The sequence below is a fragment of the Macaca fascicularis genome, chromosome 5 (genome assembly GCF_037993035.2).
Source record: "Macaca fascicularis isolate 582-1 chromosome 5, T2T-MFA8v1.1".
In the NCBI taxonomy this organism is placed as follows: domain Eukaryota; kingdom Metazoa; phylum Chordata; class Mammalia; order Primates; family Cercopithecidae; genus Macaca; species Macaca fascicularis.
The window spans coordinates 82,882,862-82,907,999 of NC_088379.1; positions in this window are offsets into that span (position 1 = coordinate 82,882,862).

A 25,138-nucleotide genomic window follows, 5' to 3' on the forward strand; every position below is an offset into this window, starting at 1 on the left:
TCACCATAGCCCTCTATGGGCTTCCAAATATCACTTTGCCAATTCCACAAGAACTGGCTTAGCGAAAGGCTTCTTGAGGGGAAAGCTGTAAATCTGTGAGATGATTTCACAGAATACAAAGAAGTTTCTCAGAAAGCTTCTTTCTCTTTGTTATCGGAGGATATTTCTTTGGCCCTATAGTCTTCAAAGGGATCCGAAATATCTGTTCTCAGATTCCACAGAAATAAGGCTAGCAAAGAGATCCACGAAATACAGATGTAACTCTGTAAGATGAATTAACAGTACACTAAGCAGTTTCTCAGAAAGCTTCTTTCCAGATTTCATCTGAGGATATTTCCTTTTTCACCATAGCCTTCTATGGGCTTCCAAATATCACTTTTCCAATTCCAGAAAAACTGTCTTAGCGAAAGGCTTCTTGAGGGGAATGCTGTAACTCTGTGAGATGATTTCACAGAACACAAAGAAGTTTCTCAGAAAGCTTCTTTCTCTTTGTTATCGGAGGATATTTTCTTTGGCCCTATAGTCTTCAAAGGGATCCGAAATATCTGTTCTCAGATTCCACAGAAATAAGGCTAGCAAAGAGATCCACGAAATACAGATGTAACTCTGTGAGATGAATTAACAGTACACTAAGCAGTTTCTCAGAAAGCTTCTTTCCAGATTTCATCTGAGGATATTTCCTTTTTCACCATACCCCTCTATAGGCTTCCAAATATCACTTTGCCAATTCCACAAGAACTGTCTTAGCGAAAGGCTTCTTGAAGGGAAAGCTGTAACTCTGTGAGCTGATTTCACAGAACAAAAAGAAGTTTCTCAGAAAGCTTCTTTCTCTTTGTTATCGGAGGATATTTCCTTTGGCCCTATAGTCTTCAAAGGGATCCGAAATATCTGTTCTCAGATTCCACAGAAATAAGGCTAGCAAAGAGATCCAGGAAATACAGATGTAACTCTGTGAGATGAATTAACAGAACACTAAGCAGTTTCCCAGAAAGCTTCTTTCCATTTTTCATCTGAGGATATTTCTTTTTTCACCATACCCCTCTATGGGCTTCAAAATAACACTTTGCCAATTCCACAAGAACTGTCTTGGTGAAAGGCTTCTTGAGGGGAAAGCTGTAACTTTCTGAGATGATTTCACAGAACACAAAGAAGTTTCTCAGAAAGCTTCTTTCTCTTTGTTATCGGAGGATATTATTTTGGGCCTATAGTCTTCAAAGGGATCCGATATATCTGTTCTCAGATTCCACAGAAATTAGGCTAGCAAAGAGATCCACGAAATACAGATGTAACTGTGTGAGATGAATTAAGAGAACACTAAGCAGTTTCTCAGAAAGCTTCTTTCCAGATTTCATCTGAGGATATTTCCTTTTTCACCATACCCCTCTATGGGCTTCCAAATATCACTTTGCCAATTCCACAAGAACTGTCTTAGCGAAAGGCTTCTTGAGGGGAAAGCTGTAACCCTGTGAGATGATTTCACAGAACACAAAGAAGTTTCTCAGAAAGCTTCTTTCTCTTTGTTATCGGAGGATATTTCTTTGGCCCTATAGTCTTCAAAGGGATGCGAAATATCTGTTCTCAAATTCCACAGAAATAAGGCTAGCAAAGAGATCCACGAAATACAGATGTAACTCTGTGAGATGAATTAACACTACACTAAGCAGTTTCTCAGAAAGCTTCTTTCCAGATTTCATCTGAGGATATTTCCTTTTTCACCATAGCCCTCTATGGGCTTCCAAATATCACTTTGCCAATTCCAGAAAAACTGTCTTAGCGAAAGGCTACTTGAGGGGAAAGCTGTAACTCTGTGAGATGATTTCACAGAACACAAAGAAATTTCTCAGAAAGCTTCTTTCTCTTTGTTATCGGAGAATATTTCCTTTGGCCCTATAGTCTTCAAAGGGATCCGAAATATCTGTTCTCAGATTCCAAAGAAATAAGGCTAGCAAAGAGATCCACGAAACACAGATGTAACTCTGTGAGATGAATTAACAGTACACTAAGCAGATTCTCAGAAAGCTTCTTTCCAGATTTCATCTGAGGATATTTCCTTTTTCACCGTAGCCCTCTATGGGCTTCCAAATATCACTTTGCCAATTCCACAAGAACTGTCTTAGCGAAAGGCTTCTTGAGGGGAAAGCTGTAACTCTGTGAGATGATTTCACAGTACACAAAGAAGTTTCTCAGAAAGCTTCTTTCTCTTTGTTATCGGAGGATATTTCCTTTGGCCCTATAGTCTTCAAAGGGATCCGAAATATCTGTTCTCAGATTCCACAGAAATAAGGCTAGCAAAGAGATCCACGAAATACAGATGTAACTCTGTGAGATGAATTATCAGAACACTAAGCAGTTTCTCAGAAAGCTCCTTTCCAGATTTCATCTGAGGATATTTCCTTTTTCACCATAGCCCTCTATGGGCTTCCAAATATCACTTTGCGAATTACACAAGAACTGTCTTAGTGAAAGGCTTCTTGAGGGGAAAGCTGTAACCCTGTGAGATGATTTCACAGAACACAAAGAAGTTTCTCAGAAACCTTCTTTCTCTTTGTTATCGGAGGATATTTCTTTGGCCCTATAGTTTTCAAAGGGATCCGAAATATTTGTTCTCAGATTCCACAGAAATAAGGCTAGCAAAGAGATCCACGAAATACAGATGTAACTCTGTGAGATGAATTAACAGTACACTTAGCAGTTTCTCAGAAAGCTTCTTTCCAGATTTCATCTGAGGATATTTCCTTTTTCACCATAGCCTTCTATGGGCTTCCAAATATCACTTTTTCAATTCCAGAAAAACTGTCTTAGCGAAAGGCTTCTTGAGGGGAATGCTGTAACTCTGTGAGATGATTTCACAGAACACAGAGAAGTTTCTCAGAAAGCTTCTTTCTCTTTGTTATCGGAGGATATATCCTTTGGCCCTATAGTCTTCAAAGGGATCCGAAATATCTGTTCTCAGATTCCACAGAAATAAGGCTAGCAAAGAGATCCACGAAATACAGATGTAACTCTGTGAGATGAATTAACAGTACACTAAGCAGTTTCTCAGAAAGCTTCTTTCCAGATTTCATCTGAGAATATTTCCTTTTTCACCATAGCCCTCTATGGGCTTCCAAATATCACTTTGCCAATTCCACAAGAACTCTCTTAGCGAAAGGCTTCTTGAGGGGAAAGCTGTAACTCTGTGAGATGATTTCACAGAACACAAAGAAGTTTCTCAGAAAGCTTCTTTCTCCTTGTTATCGGAGGATATTTCCTTTGGCCCTGTCGTCTTCAAAGGGATCCGAAATATCTGTTCTCAGATTCCACAGAAATAAGGCTAGCAAAGAGATCCACGAAATACAGATGTAACTCTGTGAGATGAAATAACAGAACACTAAGCAGTTTCTCAGAAAGCTTCTTTCCAGATTTCATCTGAGGATATTTCCTTTTTCACCATAGCCCTCTATGGGCTTCCAAATATCACTTTGCCAATTCCACAAGAACTGTCTTAGCGAAAGGCTTCTTGAGGGGAAAGCTGTAACTCTGTGAGATGATTTCAAAGAACACAAAGAAGTTTCTCAGAAAGCTTCTTTCTCTTTGTTATCGGAGGATATTTCCTTTGGCCCTATAGTCTTCAAAGTTATCCGAAATATCTGTTCTCAGATTCCACAGAAATAAGGCTAGCAAAGAGATCCACGAAATACAGATGTAACTCTGTGAGATGAATTAACAGAACACTAAGCAGTTTCTCAGAAAGCTTCTTTCCAGATTTCATCTGAGGATATTTCCTTTTTCACCATAAAACACTATGGGATTCCAAATATCACTTTGCCAATTCCACAAGAACTGTCTTAGCGAAAGGCTTCTTGAGGGGAAAGCTGTAACTCTGTGAGATGATTTCACAGAACACAAAGAAGTTTCTCAGAAAGCTTCTTTCTCTTTGTTATCAGAGGATATTTGCTTTGGCCCTATAGTCTTCAAAGGGATCGGAAATATCTGTTCTCAGGTTCCACAGAAATAAGGCTAGCAAAGAGATCCACGAAAAGAAAGATGTAACTCTGTGAGATGAATTAACAGAACACTAAGCAGTTTCTCAGAAAGCTTCTTTCCAGATTTCATCTGAGGATATTTCCTTTTTCACCATAGCCCTCTAGGGGCTTACAAATATCACTTTGCCAATTCCACAAGAACTGTCTTAGCGAAAGCCTTCTTGAGGGGAAAGCTGTAACTCTGTGAGCTGATTTCACAGAACACAAAGAAGTTTCTCAGAAAGCTTCTTTCTCTTTGTTATCGGAGGATATTTCCTTTGGCCCTATAGTCTTCAAAGGGATCCGAAATATCTGTTCTCAGATTCCACAGAAATAAGGCTAGCAAACAGATCCACGAAATACCGATGTAACTCTGTGAGATGAAACAACAGAACACTAAGCAGTTTCTCAGAAAGCTTCCTTCCAGATTTCATCTGAGGATATTTCCTTTTTCACCATAGCCCTCTATGGGCTTCTAAATATCACTTTGCCAATTCCACAAGAACTGTCTTAGCGAAAGGCTTCTTGAGGGGAAAGCTGTAACTCTGTGAGATGATTTCAAAGAACACAAAGAAGTTTCTCAGAAAGCTTCTTTCTCTTTGTTAACGGAGGATATTTCCTTTGGCCCTATAGTCTTCAAAGGGATCCGAAATATCTGTTCTCAGATTCCACAGAAATAAGGCAAACAAAGAGATCCACGAAATACAGATGTAACTCTGTGAGATGAATTAGCAGAACACTAAGCAGTTTCTCAGAAAGCTTCTTTCCAGATTTCATCTGAGGATATTTCCTTTTTCACCATAAAAATCTATGGGATTCCAAATATCACTTTGCCAATTCCACAAGAACTGTCTTAGCGAAAGGCTTCTTGAGGGGAAAGCTGTAACTCTGTGAGATGATTTCACAGAACACAAAGAAGTTTCTCAGAAAGCTTCTTTCTCTTTGTTATCGGAGGATATTTGCTTTGGCCCTATAGTCTTCAAAGGGATCGGAAATATCTGTTCTCAGATTCCTCAGAAATAAGGCTAGCAAAGAGATCCAAGAAATACAGATGTAACTCTGTGAGATGAATTAACAGAACACTAAGCAGTTTCTCAGAAAGCTTCTTTCCAGATTTTATCTGAGGATATTTCCTTTTTCACCAAAGCCCTCTATGGGCTTCCAAATATCACTTTGCCAATTCCACAAGAAGTGTTTTAGTGAAAGGCTTCTTGAGGGGAAAGCTGTAACTCTTTGAGATGATTTCAAAGAACACAAAGAAGTTTCTCAGAAAGCTTCTTTCTCTTTTTTATCGGAGGATATTTCTTTGGCCCTATAGTCTTCAAAGGGATCCGAAATATCTGTTCTCAGATTCCACAGAAATAAGGCTAGCAAAGAGATCCTCGAAATACAGATGTAACTCTGTGAGATGAATTAACAGTACACTAAGCAGATTCTCAGAAAGCTTCTTCCAGATTTCATCTGAGGATATTTCCTTTTTCACCGTAGCCCTATATGGGCTTCAAATATCACTTTGCCAATTCCACAAGAACTGTCTTAGCGAAAGGCTTCTTGAGGGGAAAGCTGTAACTCTGTGAGATGATTTCACAGAACACAAAGAAGTTTCTCAGAAAGCTTCTTTCTCTTTGTTATCGGAGGATATTTCTTTGGCCCTATAGTCTTCAAAGGGATCCGAAATATCTGTTCTCAGATTCCACAGAAATAAGGCTAGCAAAGAGATCCTCGAAATACAGATGTAACTCTGTGAGATGAATTAACAGTACACTAAGCAGATTCTCAGAAAGCTTCTTCCAGATTTCATCTGAGGATATTTCCTTTTTCACCGTAGCCCTATATGGGCTTCCAAATATCACTTTGCCAATTCCACAAGAACTGTCTTAGCGAAAGGCTTCTTGAGGGGAAAGCTGTAACTCTGTGAGATGATTTCACAGAACACAAAGAAGTTTCTCAGAAAGCTTCTTTCTCTTTGTTATCGGAGGATATTTCTTTGGCCCTATAGTCTTCAAAGGGATCCGAAATATCTGTTCTCAGATTCCACAGAAATAAGGCTAGCAAAGAGATCCACGAAATACAGATGTAACTCTGTAAGATGAATTAACAGTACACTAAGCAGTTTCTCAGAAAGCTTCTTTCCAGATTTCATCTGAGGATATTTCCTTTTTCACCATAGCCTTCTATGGGCTTCCAAATATCACTTTTCCAATTCCAGAAAAACTGTCTTAGCGAAAGGCTTCTTGAGGGGAATGCTGTAACTCTGTGAGATGATTTCACAGAACACAAAGAAGTTTCTCAGAAAGCTTCTTTCTCTTTGTTATCGGAGGATATTTCCTTTGGCCCTATAGTCTTCAAAGGGATCGGAAATATCTGTTCTCAGATTCCTCAGAAATAAGGCTAGCAAAGAGATCCAAGAAATACAGATGTAACTCTGTGAGATGAATTAACAGAACTCTAAGCAGTTTCTCAGAAAGCTTCTTTCCAGATTTTATCTGAGGATATTTCCTTTTTCACCAAAGCCCTCTATGGGCTTCCAAATATCACTTTGCCAATTCCACAAGAAGTGTTTTAGTGAAAGGCTTCTTGAGGGGAAAGCTGTAACTCTTTGAGATGATTTCAAAGAACACAAAGAAGTTTCTCAGAAAGCTTCTTTCTCTTTTTTATCGGAGGATATTTCTTTGGCGCTATAGTCTTCAAAGGGATCCGAAATATCTGTTCTCAGATTCCACAGAAATAAGGCTAGCAAAGAGATCCTCGAAATACAGATGTAACTCTGTGAGATGAATTAACAGTACACTAAGCAGATTCTCAGAAAGCTTCTTCCAGATTTCATCTGAGGATATTTCCTTTTTCACCGTAGCCCTATATGGGCTTCCAAATATCACTTTGCCAATTCCACAAGAACTGTCTTAGCGAAAGGCTTCTTGAGGGGAAAGCTGTAACTCTGTGAGATGATTTCACAGAACACAAAGAAGTTTCTCAGAAAGCTTCTTTCTCTTTGTTATCGGAGGATATTTCTTTGGCCCTATAGTCTTCAAAGGGATCCGAAATATCTGTTCTCAGATTCCACAGAAATAAGGCTAGCAAAGAGATCCTCGAAATACAGATGTAACTCTGTGAGATGAATTAACAGTACACTAAGCAGATTCTCAGAAAGCTTCTTCCAGATTTCATCTGAGGATATTTCCTTTTTCACCATAGCCCTATATGGGCTTCCAAATATCACTTTGCCAATTCCACAAGAACTGTCTTAGCGAAAGGCTTCTTGAGGGGAAAGCTGTAACTCTGTGAGATGATTTCACAGAACACAAAGAAGTTTCTCAGAAAGCTTCTTTCTCTTTGTTATCGGAGGATATTTCTTTGGCCCTATAGTCTTCAAAGGGATCCGAAATATCTGTTCTCAGATTCCACAGAAATAAGGCTAGCAAAGAGATCCACGAAATACAGATGTAACTCTGTAAGATGAATTAACAGTACACTAAGCAGTTTCTCAGAAAGCTTCTTTCCAGATTTCATCTGAGGATATTTCCTTTTTCACCATAGCCTTCTATGGGCTTCCAAATATCACTTTTCCAATTCCAGAAAAACTGTCTTAGCGAAAGGCTTCTTGAGGGGAATGCTGTAACTCTGTGAGATGATTTCACAGAACACAAAGAAGTTTCTCAGAAAGCTTCTTTCTCTTTGTTATCGGAGGATATTTCCTTTGGCCCTATAGTCTTCAAAGGGATCCGAAATATCTGTTCTCAGATTCCACAGAAATAAGGCTAGCAAAGAGATCCACGAAATACAGATGTAACTCTGTGAGATGAATTAACAGTACACTAAGCAGTTTCTCAGAAAGCTTCTTTCCAGATTTCATCTGAGGATAATTCCTTTTTCACCATACCCCTCTATAGGCTTCCAAATATCACTTTGCCAATTCCACAAGAACTGTCTTAGCGAAAGGCTTCTTGAAGGGAAAGCTGTAACTCTGTGAGCTGATTTCACAGAACAAAAAGAAGTTTCTCAGAAAGCTTCTTTCTCTTTGTTATCGGAGGATATTTCCTTTGGCCCTATAGTCTTCAAAGGGATCCGAAATATCTGTTCTCAGATTCCACAGAAATAAGGCTAGCAAAGAGATCCAGGAAATACAGATGTAACTCTGTGAGATGAATTAACAGAACACTAAGCAGTTTCCCAGAAAGCTTCTTTCCATTTTTCATCTGAGGATATTTCTTTTTTCACCATACCCCTCTATGGGCTTCAAAATAACACTTTGCCAATTCCACAAGAACTGTCTTGGTGAAAGGCTTCTTGAGGGGAAAGCTGTAACTTTCTGTGATGATTTCACAGAACACAAAGAAGTTTCTCAGAAAGCTTCTTTCTCTTTGTTATCGGAGGATATTACTTTGGGCCTATAGTCTTCAAAGGGATCCGATATATCTGTTCTCAGATTCCACAGAAATTAGGCTAGCAAAGAGATCCACGAAATACAGATGTAACTGTGTGAGATGAATTAAGAGAACACTAAGCAGTTTCTCAGAAAGCTTCTTTCCAGATTTCATCTGAGGATATTTCCTTTTTCACCATACCCCTCTATGGGCTTCCAAATATCACTTTGCCAATTCCACAAGAACTGTCTTAGCGAAAGGCTTCTTGAAGGGAAAGCTGTAACTCTGTGAGCTGATTTCACAGAACACAAAGAAGTTTCTCAGAAAGCTTCTTTCTCTTTGTTATCGGAGGATATTTCCTTTGGCCCTATAGTCTTCAAAGGGATCGGAAATATCTGTTCTCAGATTCCACAGAAATAAGGCTAGCAAAGAGATCCACGAAATACAGATGTAACTCTGTGAGATGAATTAACAGAACACTAAGCAGTTTCTCAGAAAGCTCCTTTCCAGATTTCATCTGAGGATATTTCCTTTTACATCATAGCCCTCTATGGGCTTCCAAATATCACTTTGCCAATTCCACAAGAACTGTCTTAGCGAAAGGCTTCTTGAGGGGAAAGCTGTAACCCTGTGAGATGATTTCACAGAACACAAAGAAGTTTCTCAGAAAGCTTCTTTCTCTTTGTTATCGGAGGATATTTCTTTGGCCCTATAGTCTTCAAAGGGATCCGAAATATCTGTTCTCAGATTCCACAGAAATAAGGCTAGCAAAGAGATCCACGAAATACAGATGTAACTCTGTGAGATGAATTAACAGTACACTAAGCATTTTCTCAGAAAGCTTCTTTCCAGATTTCATCTGAGGATATTTCCTTTTTCACCATAGCCTTCTATGGGCTTCCAAATATCTCTTTTCCAATTCCAGAAAAACTGTCTTAGCGAAAGGCTTCTTGAGGGGAATGCTGTAACTCTGTGAGATGATTTCACAGAACACAAAGAAGTTTCTCAGAAAGCTTCTTTCTCTTTGTTATCGGAGGATATTTCCTTTGGCCCTATAGTCTTCAAAGGGATCCGAAATATCTGTTCTCAGATTCCACAGAAATAAGGCTAGCAAAGAGATCCACGAAATACAGATGTAACTCTGTGAGATGAATTAACAGTACACTAAGCAGTTTCTCAGAAAGCTTCTTTCCAGATTTCATCTGAGGATATTTCCTTTTTCACCATACCCCTCTATAGGCTTCCAAATATCACTTTGCCAATTCCAGAAGAACTCTCTTAGCGAAAGGTTTCTTGAGGGGAAAGCTGTAACTCTGTGAGATGATTTCACAGAACACAAAGAAGTTTCTCAGAAAGCTTCTTTCTCTTTGTTATCGGAGGATATTTCCTTTGGCCCTATAGTCTTCAAAGGGATCGGAAATATCTGTTCTCAGATTCCACAGAAATAAGGCTAGCAAAGAGATCCACGAAATACAGATGTAACTCTGTGAGATTAAATAACAGAACACTAAGCAGTTTCTCAGAAAGCTTCTTTCCAGATTTCATCTGAGGATATTTCCTTTTTCACCATAGCCCTCTATGGGCTTCCAAATATCACTTTGCCAATTCCAGAAGAACTGTCTTAGTGAAAGGCTTCTTGAGGGGAAAGCTGTAACTCTGTGAGATGATTTCAAAGAACACAAATAAGTTTCTCAGAAAGCTTCTTTCTCTTTTTTATCGGAGGATATTTCTTTGGCCCTATAGTCTTCAAAGGGATCCGAAATATCTGTTCTCAGATTCCACAGAAATAAGGCTAGCAAAGAGATGCTCGAAATACAGATGTAACTCTGTGAGATGAATTAACAGAACACTAAGCAGTTTCTCAGAAAGCTTCTTTACAGATTTCATCTGAGGATATTTCCTTTTTCACCATACCCCTCTATGGGCTTCCAAATATCACTTTGCCAATTCCACAAGAACTGTCTTAGCGAAAGGCTTCTTGAGGGGAAAGCTGTAAATCTGTGAGATGATTTCACAGAACACAAAGAAGTTTCTCAGAAAGCTTCTTTCTCTTTGTTATCGGAGGATATTTCTTTGGCCCTATAGTCTTCAAAGGGATCCGAAATATCTGTTCTCAGATTCCACAGAAATAAGGCTAGCAAAGAGATCCACGAAATACAGATGTAACTCTGTGAGATGAATTAACACTACACTAAGCAGTTTCTCAGAAAGCTTCTTTCCAGATTTCATCTGAGGATATTTCCTTTTTCACCATAGCCCTCTATGGGCTTCCAAATATCACTTTGCCAATTCCAGAAAAACTGTCTTAGCGAAAGGCTACTTGAGGGGAAAGCTGTAACTCTGTGAGATGATTTCACAGAACACAAAGAAATTTCTCAGAAAGCTTCTTTCTCTTTGTTATCGGAGAATATTTCCTTTGGCCCTATAGTCTTCAAAGGGATCCGAAATATCGGTTCTCAGATTCCAAAGAAATAAGGCTAGCAAAGAGATCCACGAAATACAGATGTAACTCTGTGAGATGAATTAACAGTACACTAAGCAGATTCTCAGAAAGCTTCTTTCCAGATTTCATCTGAGGATATTTCCTTTTTCACCGTAGCCCTCTATGGGCTTCCAAATATCACTTTGCCAATTCCACAAGAACTGTCTTAGCGAAAGGCTTCTTGAGGGCAAAGCTGTAACTCTGTGAGATGATTTCAAAGAACACAAAGAAGTTTCTCAGAAAGCTTCTTTCTCTTTGTTATCGGAGGATATTTCCTTTGGCCCTATAGTCTTCAAAGGGATCCGAAATATCTGTTCTCAGATTCCACAGAAATAAGGCTAGCAAAGAGATCCACGAAATACAGATGTAACTCTGTGAGATGAATTATCAGAACACTAAGCAGTTTCTCAGAAAGCTCCTTTCCAGATTTCATCTGAGGATATTTCCTTTTTCACCATAGCCCTCTATGGGCTTCCAAATATCACTTTGCCAATTACACAAGAACTGTCTTAGTGAAAGGCTTCTTGAGGGGAAAGCTGTAACCCTGTGTGATGATTTCACAGAACACAAAGAAGTTTCTCAGAAAGCTTCTTTCTCTTTGTTATCGGAGGATATTTCCCCTTGGCCCTATAGTTTTCAAAGGGATCCAAAATATCTGTTCTCAGGTTCCACAGAAATAAGGCTAGCAAAGAGATCCACGAAATACAGATGTAACTCTGTGAGATGAAATAACAGAACACTAAGCAGTTTCTCAAAAAGTTTCTTTCCAGATTTCATTTGAGGATATTTCCTTTTTCACCATAGCCCTCTACGGGCTTCCAAATATCACTTTGCCAATTCCACAAGAACTGTCTTAGCTAAAGGCTTCTTGAGGGGAAAGCTGTAACTCTGTGAGATGATTTCACAGAACACAAAGAGTTTGTCAGAAAACTTCTTTCTCTTTGTTATCGGAGGATATTTCCTTTGTCCCTATATTCTTCAAAGGTATCGGAAATATCTGTTCTCAGATTCCACAGAAAAAAGGCTAGCAAAGAGATCCAGGAAATACAGATGTAACTCTGTGAGATGAATTAACAGAACTCTAAGCAGTTTCCCAGAAAGCTTCTTTCCATTTTTCATCTGAGGATATTTCCTTTCTCACCATAGCCCTCTATGGGCTTCCAAATATCACTTTGCCAATTCCACAAGAACTGTCTTAGTGAAAGGCTTCTTGAGGGGAAAGCTGTAACGTTCTGAGATGATTTCACAGAACACAAAGAAGTTTCTCAGAAAGCTTCTTTCTCTTTGTTATCGGAGGATATTACTTTGGCCCTATATTCTTCAAAGGGATCCGAAATATCTGTTCTCAGATTCCACAGAAATATGGCTAGCAAAGAGATCCAAGAAATACAGATGTAACTCTGTGAGTCGAAGTCAGAGAACACTAAGCGGTTTCTCAGAAAGCTTCTTTCCAGATTTCATCTGAGGATATTTCCTTTTTCACCATAGCCCTCTATGGGCTTCCAAATATCACTTTGCCAATTCCACAAGAACTGGCTTAGAGAAAGGCTTCTTGAGGGGAAAGCTGTAAATCTGTGAGATGATTTCACAGAATACAAAGAAGTTTCTCAGAAAGCTTCTTTCTCTTTGTTATCGGAGGATATTTCTTTGGCCCTATAGTCTTCAAAGGGATCCGAAATATCTGTTCTCAGATTCCACAGAAATAAGGCTAGCAAAGAGATCCACGAAATACAGATGTAACTCTGTAAGATGAATTAACAGTACACTAAGCAGTTTCTCAGAAAGCTTCTTTCCAGATTTCATCTGAGGATATTTCCTTTTTCACCATAGCCTTCTATGGGCTTCCAAATATCACTTTTCCAATTCCAGAAAAACTGTCTTAGCGAAAGGCTTCTTGAGGGGAATGCTGTAACTCTGTGAGATGATTTCACAGAACACAAAGAAGTTTCTCAGAAAGCTTCTTTCTCTTTGTTATCGGAGGATATTTTCTTTGGCCCTATAGTCTTCAATGGGATCCGAAATATCTGTTCTCAGATTCCACAGAAATAAGGCTAGCAAAGAGATCCACGAAATACAGATGTAACTCTGTGAGATGAATTAACAGTACACTAAGCAGTTTCTCAGAAAGCTTCTTTCCAGATTTCATCTGAGGATATTTCCTTTTTCACCATACCCCTCTATAGGCTTCCAAATATCACTTTGCCAATTCCACAAGAACTGTCTTAGCGAAAGGCTTCTTGAAGGGAAAGCTGTAACTCTGTGAGCTGATTTCACAGAACAAAAAGAAGTTTCTCAGAAAGCTTCTTTCTCTTTGTTATCGGAGGATATTTCCTTTGGCCCTATAGTCTTCAAAGGGATCCGAAATATCTGTTCTCAGATTCCACAGAAATAAGGCTAGCAAAGAGATCCAGGAAATACAGATGTAACTCTGTGAGATGAATTAACAGAACACTAAGCAGTTTCCCAGAAAGCTTCTTTCCATTTTTCATCTGAGGATATTTCTTTTTTCACCATACCCCTCTATGGGCTTCAAAATAACACTTTGCCAATTCCACAAGAACTGTCTTGGTGAAAGGCTTCTTGAGGGGAAAGCTGTAACTTTCTGAGATGATTTCACAGAACACAAAGAAGTTTCTCAGAAAGCTTCTTTCTCTTTGTTATCGGAGGATATTACTTTGGGCCTATAGTCTTCAAAGGGATCCGATATATCTGTTCTCAGATTCCACAGAAATTAGGCTAGCAAAGAGATCCACGAAATACAGATGTAACTGTGTGAGATGAATTAAGAGAACACTAAGCAGTTTCTCAGAAAGCTTCTTTCCAGATTTCATCTGAGGATATTTCCTTTTTCACCATACCCCTCTATGGGCTTCCAAATATCACTTTGCCAATTCCACAAGAACTGTCTTAGCGAAAGGCTTCTTGAGGGGAAAGCTGTAACCCTGTGAGATGATTTCACAGAACACAAAGAAGTTTCTCAGAAAGCTTCTTTCTCTTTGTTATCGGAGGATATTTCTTTGGCCCTATAGTCTTCAAAGGGATCCGAAATATCTGTTCTCAGATTCCACAGAAATAAGGCTAGCAAAGAGATCCACGAAATACAGATGTAACTCTGTGAGATGAATTAACAGTACACTAAGCATTTTCTCAGAAAGCTTCTTTCCAGATTTCATCTGAGGATATTTCCTTTTTCACCATAGCCTTCTATGGGCTTCCAAATATCTCTTTTCCAATTCCAGAAAAACTGTCTTAGCGAAAGGCTTCTTGAGGGGAATGCTGTAACTCTGTGAGATGATTTCACAGAACACAAAGAAGTTTCTCAGAAAGCTTCTTTCTCTTTGTTATCGGAGGATATTTCCTTTGGCCCTATAGTCTTCAAAGGGATCTGAAATATCTGTTCTCAGATTCCACAGAAATAAGGCTAGCAAAGAGATCCACGAAATACAGATGTAACTCTGTGAGATGAATTAACAGTACACTAAGCAGTTTCTCAGAAAGCTTCTTTCCAGATTTCATCTGAGGATATTTCCTTTTTCACCATACCCCTCTATAGGCTTCCAAATATCACTTTGCCAATTCCAGAAGAACTCTCTTAGCGAAAGGTTTCTTGAGGGGAAAGCTGTAACTCTGTGAGATGATTTCACAGAACACAAAGAAGTTTCTCAGAAAGCTTCTTTCTCTTTGTTATCGGAGGATATTTCCTTTGGCCCTATAGTCTTCAAAGGGATCCGAAATATCTGTTCTCAGATTCCACAGAAATAAGGCTAGCAAAGAGATCCACGAAATACAGATGTAACTCTGTGAGATGAAATAACAGAACACTAAGCAGTTTCTCAGAAAGCTTCTTTCCAGATTTCATCTGAGGATATTTCCTTTTTCACCATAGCCCTCTATGGGCTTCCAAATATCACTTTGCCAATTCCAGAAGAACTGTCTTAGTGAAAGGCTTCTTGAGGGGAAAGCTGTAACTCTGTGAGATGATTTCAAAGAACACAAATAAGTTTCTCAGAAAGCTTCTTTCTCTTTTTTATCGGAGGATATTTCTTTGGCCCTATAGTCTTCAAAGGGATCCGAAATATCTGTTCTCAGATTCCACAGAAATAAGGCTAGCAAAGAGATGCTCGAAATACAGATGTAACTCTGTGAGATGAATTAACAGAACACTAAGCAGTTTCTCAGAAAGCTTCTTTACAGATTTCATCTGAGGATATTTCCTTTTTCACCATACCCCTCTATGGGCTTCCAAATATCACTTTGCCAATTCCACAAGAACTGTCTTAGCGAAAGGCTTCTTGAGGGGAAAGCTGTAAATCTGTGAGATGATTTCACAGAACACAAAGAAGTTTCTCAGAAAGCTTCTTTCTCTTTGTTATCGGAGGATATTTCTTTGGCCCTATAGTCTTCAAAGGGATGCGAAATATCTGTTCTCAGATTCCACAGAAATAAGGCTAGCAAAGAGATCCACGAAATACAGATGTAACTCTGTGAGATGAATTAACACTACACTAAGCAGTTTCTCAGAAAGCTTCTTTCCAGATTTCATCTGAGGATATTTCCTTTTTCACCATAGCCCTCTATGGGCTTCCAAATATCACTTTGCCAATTCCAGAAAAACTGTCTTAGCGAAAGGCTACTTGAGGGGAAAGCTGTAACTCTGTGAGATGATTTCACAGAACACAAAGAAATTTCTCAGAAAGCTTCTTTCTCTTTGTTATCGGAGAATATTTCCTTTGGCCCTATAGTCTTCAAAGGGATCCGAAATATCTGTTCTCAGATTCCAAAGAAATAAGGCTAGCAAAGAGATCCACGAAATACAGATGTAACTCTGTGAGATGAATTAACAGTACACTAAGCAGATTCTCAGAAAGCTTCTTTCCAGATTTCATCTGAGGATATTTCCTTTTTCACCGTAGCCCTCTATGGGCTTCCAAATATCACTTTGCCAATTCCACAAGAACTGTCTTAGCGAAAGGCTTCTTGAGGGGAAAGCTGTAACTCTGTGAGATGATTTCACAGAACACAAAGAAGTTTCTCAGAAAGCTTCTTTCTCTTTGTTATCGGAGGATATTTCCTTTGGCCCTATAGTCTTCAAAGGGATCCGAAATATCTGTTCTCAGATTCCACAGAAATAAGGCTAGCAAAGAGATCCACGAAATACAGATGTAACTCTGTGAGATGAATTATCAGAACACTAAGCAGTTTCTCAGAAAGCTCCTTTCCAGATTTCATCTGAGGATATTTCCTTTTTCACCATAGCCCTCTATGGGCTTCCAAATATCACTTTGCCAATTACACAAGAACTGTCTTAGTGAAAGGCTTCTTGAGGGGAAAGCTGTATCCCTGTGTGATGATTTCACAGAACACAAAGAAGTTTCTCAGAAAGCTTCTTTCTCTTTGTTATCGGAGGATATTTCCTTTGGCCCTATAGTTTTCAAAGGGATCCAAAATATCTGTTCTCAGGTTCCACAGAAATAAGGCTAGCAAAGAGATCCACGAAATACAGAAGTAACTCTGTGAGATGAAATAACAGAACACTAAGCAGTTTCTCAAAAAGCTTCTTTCCAGATTTCATTTGAGGATATTTCCTTTTTCACCATAGCCCTCTACGGGCTTCCAAATATCACTTTACCAATTCCACAAGAACTGTCTTAGCTAAAGGCTTCTTGAGGGGAAAGCTGTAACTCTGTGAGATGATTTCACAGAACACAAAGAAGTTTGTCAGAAAACTTCTTTGTCTTTGTTATCGGAGGATATTTCCTTTGTCCCTATATTCTTCAAAGGTATCGGAAATATCTGTTCTCAGATTCCACAGAAAAAAGGCTAGCAAAGAGATCCAGGAAATACAGATGTAACTCTGTGAGATGAATTAACAGAACACTAAGCAGTTTCCCAGAAAGCTTCTTTCCATTTTTCATCTGAGGATATTTCCTTTCTCACCATAGCCCTCTATGGGCTTCCAAATATCACTTTGCCAATTCCACAAGAACTGTCTTAGTGAAAGGCTTCTTGAGGGGAAAGCTGTAACGTTCTGAGATGATTTCACAGAACACAAAGAAGTTTCTCAGAAAGCTTCTTTCTCTTTTTTATCGGAGGATATTACTTTGGCCCTATAGTCTTCCAAGGGATCCGAAATATCTGTTCTCAGATTCCACAGAAATAAGGCTAGCAAAGAGATCCACGAAATACAGATGTAACTCTGTGAGTCGAAGTCAGAGAACACTAAGCGGTTTCTCAGAAAGCTTCTTTCCAGATTTCATCTGAGGATATTTCCTTTTTCACCATAGCCCTCTATGGGCTTCCAAATATCACTTTGCCAATTCCACAAGAACTGGCTTAGCGAAAGGCTTCTTGAGGGGAAAGCTGTAAATCTGTGAGATGATTTCACAGAATACAAAGAAGTTTCTCAGAAAGCTTCTTTCTCTTTGTTATCGGAGGATATTTCCTTTGGCCCTATATTCTTCAAAGGGATCCGAAATATCTGTTCTCAGATTCCACAGAAATAAGGCTAGCAAAGAGATCCACGAAATACAGATGTAACTCTGTGAGATGAAATAACAGAACACTAAGCAGTTTCTCAGAAAGCTTCTTTCCAGATTTCATCTGAGGATATTTCCTTTTTAACCATACCCCTCTATGGGCATCCAAATATCACTTTGCCAATTCCACAAGAACTGTCTTAGCGAAAGGCTTCTGGAGGGGAAAGCTGTAACCCTGTGAGATGATTTCACAGAACACAAAGAAGTTTCTCAGAAAGCTTCTTTCTCTTTGTTATCGGAGGATTTTTCCTTTGGCCCTATAGTCTTCAAAGGGATCGGAAATATCTGGTCTCAGATTCCACAGAAATAAGGCTAGCAAAGAGATCCACGAAATACAGATGTAACTCTGTGAGATGAATTAACAGAACACTAAGCAGTTTCTCAGAAAGCTTCTTTACATATTTCATCCGAGGATATTTCCTTTTTCACCATAGCCTTCTATGAGCTTCCAAATATCACTTTGCCAATTCCACAAGAACTGTCTTAGTGAAAGACTTCTTGAGTGGAAAGCTGTAACTCTGTGAGATGATTTCACAGAACACAAAGAAGTTTCTCAGAAAGCTTCTTTCTCTTTGTTATCGGAGGATATTTCCTTTGGCCCTATAGTCTTCAAAGGGATCCGAAATATCTGTTCTCAGATTCCACAGAAATAAGGCTAGCAAAGAGATCCAGGAAATGCAGATGTAACTCTGTGAGTGGAAGTCAGAGAACACAAAGCGGCTTCTCAGAAAGCTTCTTTCCAGATTTCATCAGAGGATATTTCCTTTTTCACCATAGCCCTCTATGGGCTTCCAAATATCACTTTGCCAATTCCACAAGAACTGTCTTAATGAAAGACTTCTTGAGTGGAAAGCTGTAACTCTGTGAGATGATTTCACAGAACACAAAGAAGTTTCTCAGAAAGCTTCTTTCTCTTTGTTATCGGAGGATATTTCCTTTGTCCCTATAGTCTTCAAAGGGATCCGAAATATCTGTTCTCAGATTCCACAGAAATAAGGCTAGCAAAGAGATCCAGGAAATACAGATGTAACTCTGTGAGTCGAAGTCAGAGAACACTAAGCGGTTTCTCAGAAAGCTTCTTTACATATTTCTTCTGAGAATATTTCCTTTTTCACCATAGCCCTCTATGGACTTCCAAATATCACTTTGCCAATTCCACAAGAACTGTCTTAGTGAAAGGCTTCTTGAGGGGAAAGCTGTAACTCTGTGAGATGATTTCAAAGAACACAAAGAAGTTTCTCAGAAAGCTTCTTTCTCTTTGTTATCGGAGGATATTTCTTTGGCCCTATAGTCTCAAAGGGATCCGAAATATCCGTTCTCAGATTCCACAGAAATAAGGCTAGCAAAGAGATCCACGGAATACAGATGTAACTCTGTGAGATGAATTAACAGTACACTAAGCAGTTTCTCAGAAAGCTTCTTTCCAGATTTCATCCGAGGATATTTCCTTTTTCACCATAGCCTTCTATGAGCTTCCAAATATCACTTTGCCAATTCCACAAGAACTGTCTTAGTGAAAGACTTCTTGAGTGGAAAGCTGTAACTCTGTGAGATGATTTCACAGAACACAAAGAAGTTTCTCAGAAAGCTTCTTTCTCTTTGTTATCGGAGGATATTTCCTTTGGCCCTATAGTCTTCAAAGGGATCCGAAATATCTGTTCTCAGATTCCACAGAAATAAGGCTAGCAAAGAGATCCAGGAAATGCAGATGTAACTCTGTGAGTGGAAGTCAGAGAACACAAAGCGGCTTCTCAGAAAGCTTCTTTCCAGATTTCATCAGAGGATATTTCCTTTTTCACCATAGCCCTCTATGGGCTTCCAAATATCACTTTGCCAATTCCACAAGAACTGTCTTAGCGAAAGGCTTCTTGAGGGGAAAGCTGTAACTCTGTGAGATGATTTCACAGAACACAAAGAAGTTTCTCAGAAAGCTTCTTTCTCTTTGTTATCGGAGGATATTTCCTTTGGCCCTATAGTCTTCAAAGGGATCCGAAATATCTGTTCTCAGATTTCACAGAAATAAGGCTAGCAAAGAGATCCACGAAATACAGATGTAACTCTGTGAGATGAAATAACAGAACACAAAGCAGTTTCTCAGAAAGTTTCTTTCCGGATTTCATCTGAGGATATTTCCTTTTTCACCATAGCCCTCTATGGACTTCCAAATATCACTTTGCCAATTCCACAAGAACTGTCTTAATGAAAGACTTCTTGAGTGGAAAGCTGTAACTCTGTGAGATGATTTCACAGAACACAAAGAAGTTTCTCAGAAAGCTTCTTTCTCTTTGTTATCGGAGGATATTTCCTTTGTCCCTATAGTCTTCAAAGGGATCCGAAATATCTGTTCTCAGATTCCACAGAAATAAGGCTAGCAAAGAGATCCAGGAAATACAGATGTAACTCTGTGAGTCGAAGTCAGAGAACACTAAGCGGTTTCTCAGAAAGCTTCTTTACATATTTCTTCTGAGAATATTTCCTTTTTCACCATAGCCCTCTATGGACTTCCAAATATCACTTTGCCAATTCCACAAGAACTGTCTTAGTGAAAGGCTTCTTGAGGGGAAAGCTGTAACTCTGTGAGATGATTTCAAAGAACACAAAGAAGTTTCTCAGAAAGCTTCTTTCTCTTTGTTATCGGAGGATATTTCTTTGGCCCTATAGTCTCAAAGGGATCCGAAATATCCGTTCTCAGATTCCACAGAAATAAGGCTAGCAAAGAGATCCACGGAATACAGATGTAACTCTGTGAGATGAATTAACACTACACTAAGCAGTTTCTCAGAAAGCTTCTTTCCAGATTTCATCTGAGGATATTTCCTTTTTCACCATAGCCCTCTATGGGATTCCAAATATCACTTTGCCAATTCCAGAAAAACTGTCTTAGCGAAAGGCTTCTTGAGGGGAAAGCTGTAACTCTGTGAGCTGATTTCACAGAACACAAAGAAGTTTCTCAGAAAGCTTCTTTGTCTTTGTAATCAGAGGATATTTCCTTTGGCCCTATAGTCCTCAAAGGGATCCGAAATATCTGTTCTTAGATTCCACAGAAATAAGGCTAGGAAACAGATCCACTAAATACAGATGTAACTCTGTGAGATGAAATTACCGAACACTAAGCAGTTTCTCAGAAAGCTTCTTTCCAGATTTCATCTGAGGATATTTCCTTTTTCACCATAGCCCTCTATGGGCTTCCAAATATCACTTTGCCAATTCCACAAGAAGTGTCTTAGCGAAAGGCTTCTTGAGGGAAAAGCTGTAACTCTGTGAGATGATTTCACAGAACACAAAGAAGTTTCTCAGAAAGCTTCTTTCTCTTTGTTATCGGAGGATTTTTCCTTTTGCCCTATAGTCTTCAAAGGGATCCGAAATATCTGTTCTCAGATTCCACAGAAATAAGGCTAGCAAAGAGATCCAAGAAATACAGATGTAACTCTGTGAGATGAATTATCAGAACACTAAGCAGTTTCTCAGAAAGCTTCTTTCCAGATTTCATCTGAGGATATTTCCTTTTTCACCATAGCCCTCTATGGACTTCCAAATATCACTTTGCCAATTCCACAAGAACTGTCTTAGCGAAAGGCTTCTTGTAGGGAAAGCTGTAACTCTGTGAGATGATTTCACAGAACACAAAGAAGTTTCTCAGAAAGCTTCTTTCTCTTTGTTATCGGAGAATATTTCCTTTGGCCCTATAGTCTTCAAAGGGATCCGAAATATCTGTTCTCAGATTCCACAGAAATAAGGCTAGCAAAGAGATCCACGAAATACAGATGTAACTCTGTGAGTCGAAGTCAGAGAACACTAAGCGGTATCTCAGAAAGCTTCTTTCCAGATTTCATCTGAGGATATTTCCTTTTTCACCATAGCCCTCTAAGGGCTTCCAAATATCACTTTGCGAATTCCACAAGAACTGTCTTAGCGAAAGGCTTCTTGAGGGGAAAGCTGTAAATCTGTGAGATGATTTCACAGAACACAAAGAAGTTTCTCAGAAAGCTTCTTTCTCTTTGTTATCGGAGGATATTTCCTTTGGCCCTATAGTCTTCAAAGGGATCCGAAATATCTGTTCTCAGATTCCACAGAAAAAAGGCTAGCAAAGAGATCCACGAAATACAGATGTAACTCTGTGAGATGAAATAACAGAACACTAAGCAGTTTCTCAGAAAGCTTCTTTCCAGATTTCATCCGAGGATATTTCCTTTTTCACGATAGCCTTCTAGGAGCTTCCAAATATCACTTTGCCAATTCCACAAGAACTGTCTTAGTGAAAGACTTCTTGAGTGGAAAGCTGTAACTCTGTGAGATGATTTCACAGAACACAAAGAAGTTTCTCAGAAAGCTTCTTTCTCTTTGTTATCGGAGGATATTTCCTTTGGCCCTATAGTCTTCAAAGGGATCCGAAATATCTGTTCTCAGATTCCACAGAAATAAGGCTAGCAAAGAGATCCAGGAAATGCAGATGTAACTCTGTGAGTGGAAGTCAGAGAACACAAAGCGGCTTCTCAGAAAGCTTCTTTCCAGATTTCATCAGAGGATATTTCCTTTTTCACCATAGCCCTCTATGGGCTTCCAAATATCACTTTGCCAATTCCACAAGAACTGTCTTAATGAAAGACTTCTTGAGTGGAAAGCTGTAACTCTGTGAGATGATTTCACAGAACACAAAGAAGTTTCTCAGAAAGCTTCTTTCTCTTTGTTATCGGAGGATATTTCCTTTGTCCCTATAGTCTTCAAAGGGATCCGAAATATCTGTTCTCAGATTCCACAGAAATAAGGCTAGCAAAGAGATCCAGGAAATACAGATGTAACTCTGTGAGTCGAAGTCAGAGAACACTAAGCGGTTTCTCAGAAAGCTTCTTTACATATTTCTTCTGAGAATATTTCCTTTTTCACCATAGCCCTCTATGGACTTCCAAATATCACTTTGCCAATTCCACAAGAACTGTCTTAGTGAAAGGCTTCTTGAGGGGAAAGCTGTAACTCTGTGAGATGATTTCAAAGAACACAAAGAAGTTTCTCAGAAAGCTTCTTTCTCTTTGTTATCGGAGGATATTTCTTTGGCCCTATAGTCTCAAAGGGATCCGAAATATCCGTTCTCAGATTCCACAGAAATAAGGCTAGCAAAGAGATCCACGGAATACAGATGTAACTCTGTGAGATGAATTAACAGTACACTAAGCAGTTTCTCAGAAAGCTTCTTTCCAGATTTCATCCGAGGATATTTCCTTTTTCACCATAGCCTTCTATGAGCTTCCAAATATCACTTTGCCAATTCCACAAGAACTGTCTTAGTGAAAGACTTCTTGAGTGGAAAGCTGTAACTCTGTGAGATGATTTCACAGAACACAAAGAAGTTTCTCAGAAAGCTTCTTTCTCTTTGTTATCGGAGGATATTTCCTTTGGCCCTATAGTCTTCAAAGGGATCCGAAATATCTGTTCTCAGATTCCACAGAAATAAGGCTAGCAAAGAGATCCAGGAAATGCAGATGTAACTCTGTGAGTGGAAGTCAGAGAACACAAAGCGGCTTCTCAGAAAGCTTCTTTCCAGATTTCATCAGAGGATATTTCCTTTTTCACCATAGCCCTCTATGGGCTTCCAAATATCACTTTGCCAATTCCACAAGAACTGTCTTAGCGAAAGGCTTCTTGAGGGGAAAGCTGTAACTCTGTGAGATGATTTCACAGAACACAAAGAAGTTTCTCAGAAAGCTTCTTTCTCTTTGTTATCGGAGGATATTTCCTTTGGCCCTATAGTCTTCAAAGGGATCCGAAATATCTGTTCTCAGATTTCACAGAAATAAGGCTAGCAAAGAGATCCACGAAATACAGATGTAACTCTGTGAGATGAAATAACAGAACACAAAGCAGTTTCTCAGAAAGTTTCTTTCCGGATTTCATCTGAGGATATTTCCTTTTTCACCATAGCCCTCTATGGACTTCCAAATATCACTTTGCCAATTCCACAAGAACTGTCTTAATGAAAGACTTCTTGAGTGGAAAGCTGTAACTCTGTGAGATGATTTCACAGAACACAAAGAAGTTTCTCAGAAAGCTTCTTTCTCTTTGTTATCGGAGGATATTTCCTTTGTCCCTATAGTCTTCAAAGGGATCCGAAATATCTGTTCTCAGATTCCACAGAAATAAGGCTAGCAAAGAGATCCAGGAAATACAGATGTAACTCTGTGAGTCGAAGTCAGAGAACACTAAGCGGTTTCTCAGAAAGCTTCTTTACATATTTCTTCTGAGAATATTTCCTTTTTCACCATAGCCCTCTATGGACTTCCAAATATCACTTTGCCAATTCCACAAGAACTGTCTTAGTGAAAGGCTTCTTGAGGGGAAAGCTGTAACTCTGTGAGATGATTTCAAAGAACACAAAGAAGTTTCTCAGAAAGCTTCTTTCTCTTTGTTATCGGAGGATATTTCTTTGGCCCTATAGTCTCAAAGGGATCCGAAATATCCGTTCTCAGATTCCACAGAAATAAGGCTAGCAAAGAGATCCACGGAATACAGATGTAACTCTGTGAGATGAATTAACACTACACTAAGCAGTTTCTCAGAAAGCTTCTTTCCAGATTTCATCTGAGGATATTTCCTTTTTCACCATAGCCCTCTATGGGATTCCAAATATCACTTTGCCAATTCCAGAAAAACTGTCTTAGCGAAAGGCTTCTTGAGGGGAAAGCTGTAACTCTGTGAGCTGATTTCACAGAACACAAAGAAGTTTCTCAGAAAGCTTCTTTGTCTTTGTAATCAGAGGATATTTCCTTTGGCCCTATAGTCCTCAAAGGGATCCGAAATATCTGTTCTTAGATTCCACAGAAATAAGGCTAGGAAACAGATCCACTAAATACAGATGTAACTCTGTGAGATGAAATTACCGAACACTAAGCAGTTTCTCAGAAAGCTTCTTTCCAGATTTCATCTGAGGATATTTCCTTTTTCACCATAGCCCTCTATGGGCTTCCAAATATCACTTTGCCAATTCCACAAGAAGTGTCTTAGCGAAAGGCTTCTTGAGGGAAAAGCTGTAACTCTGTGAGATGATTTCACAGAACACAAAGAAGTTTCTCAGAAAGCTTCTTTCTCTTTGTTATCGGAGGATTTTTCCTTTTGCCCTATAGTCTTCAAAGGGATCCGAAATATCTGTTCTCAGATTCCACAGAAATAAGGCTAGCAAAGAGTTCCAAGAAATACAGATGTAACTCTGTGAGATGAATTATCAGAACACTAAGCAGTTTCTCAGAAAGCTTCTTTCCAGATTTCATCTGAGGATATTTCCTTTTTCACCATAGCCCTCTATGGACTTCCAAATATCACTTTGCCAATTCCACAAGAACTGTCTTAGCGAAAGGCTTCTTGTAGGGAAAGCTGTAACTCTGTGAGATGATTTCACAGAACACAAAGAAGTTTCTCAGAAAGCTTCTTTCTCTTTGTTATCGGAGAATATTTCCTTTGGCCCTATAGTCTTCAAAGGGATCCGAAATATCTGTTCTCAGATTCCACAGAAATAAGGCTAGCAAAGAGATCCACGAAATACAGATGTAACTCTGTGAGTCGAAGTCAGAGAACACTAAGCGGTATCTCAGAAAGCTTCTTTCCAGATTTCATCTGAGGATATTTCCTTTTTCACCATAGCCCTCTAAGGGCTTCCAAATATCACTTTGCGAATTCCACAAGAACTGTCTTAGCGAAAGGCTTCTTGAGGGGAAAGCTGTAAATCTGTGAGATGATTTCACAGAACACAAAGAAGTTTCTCAG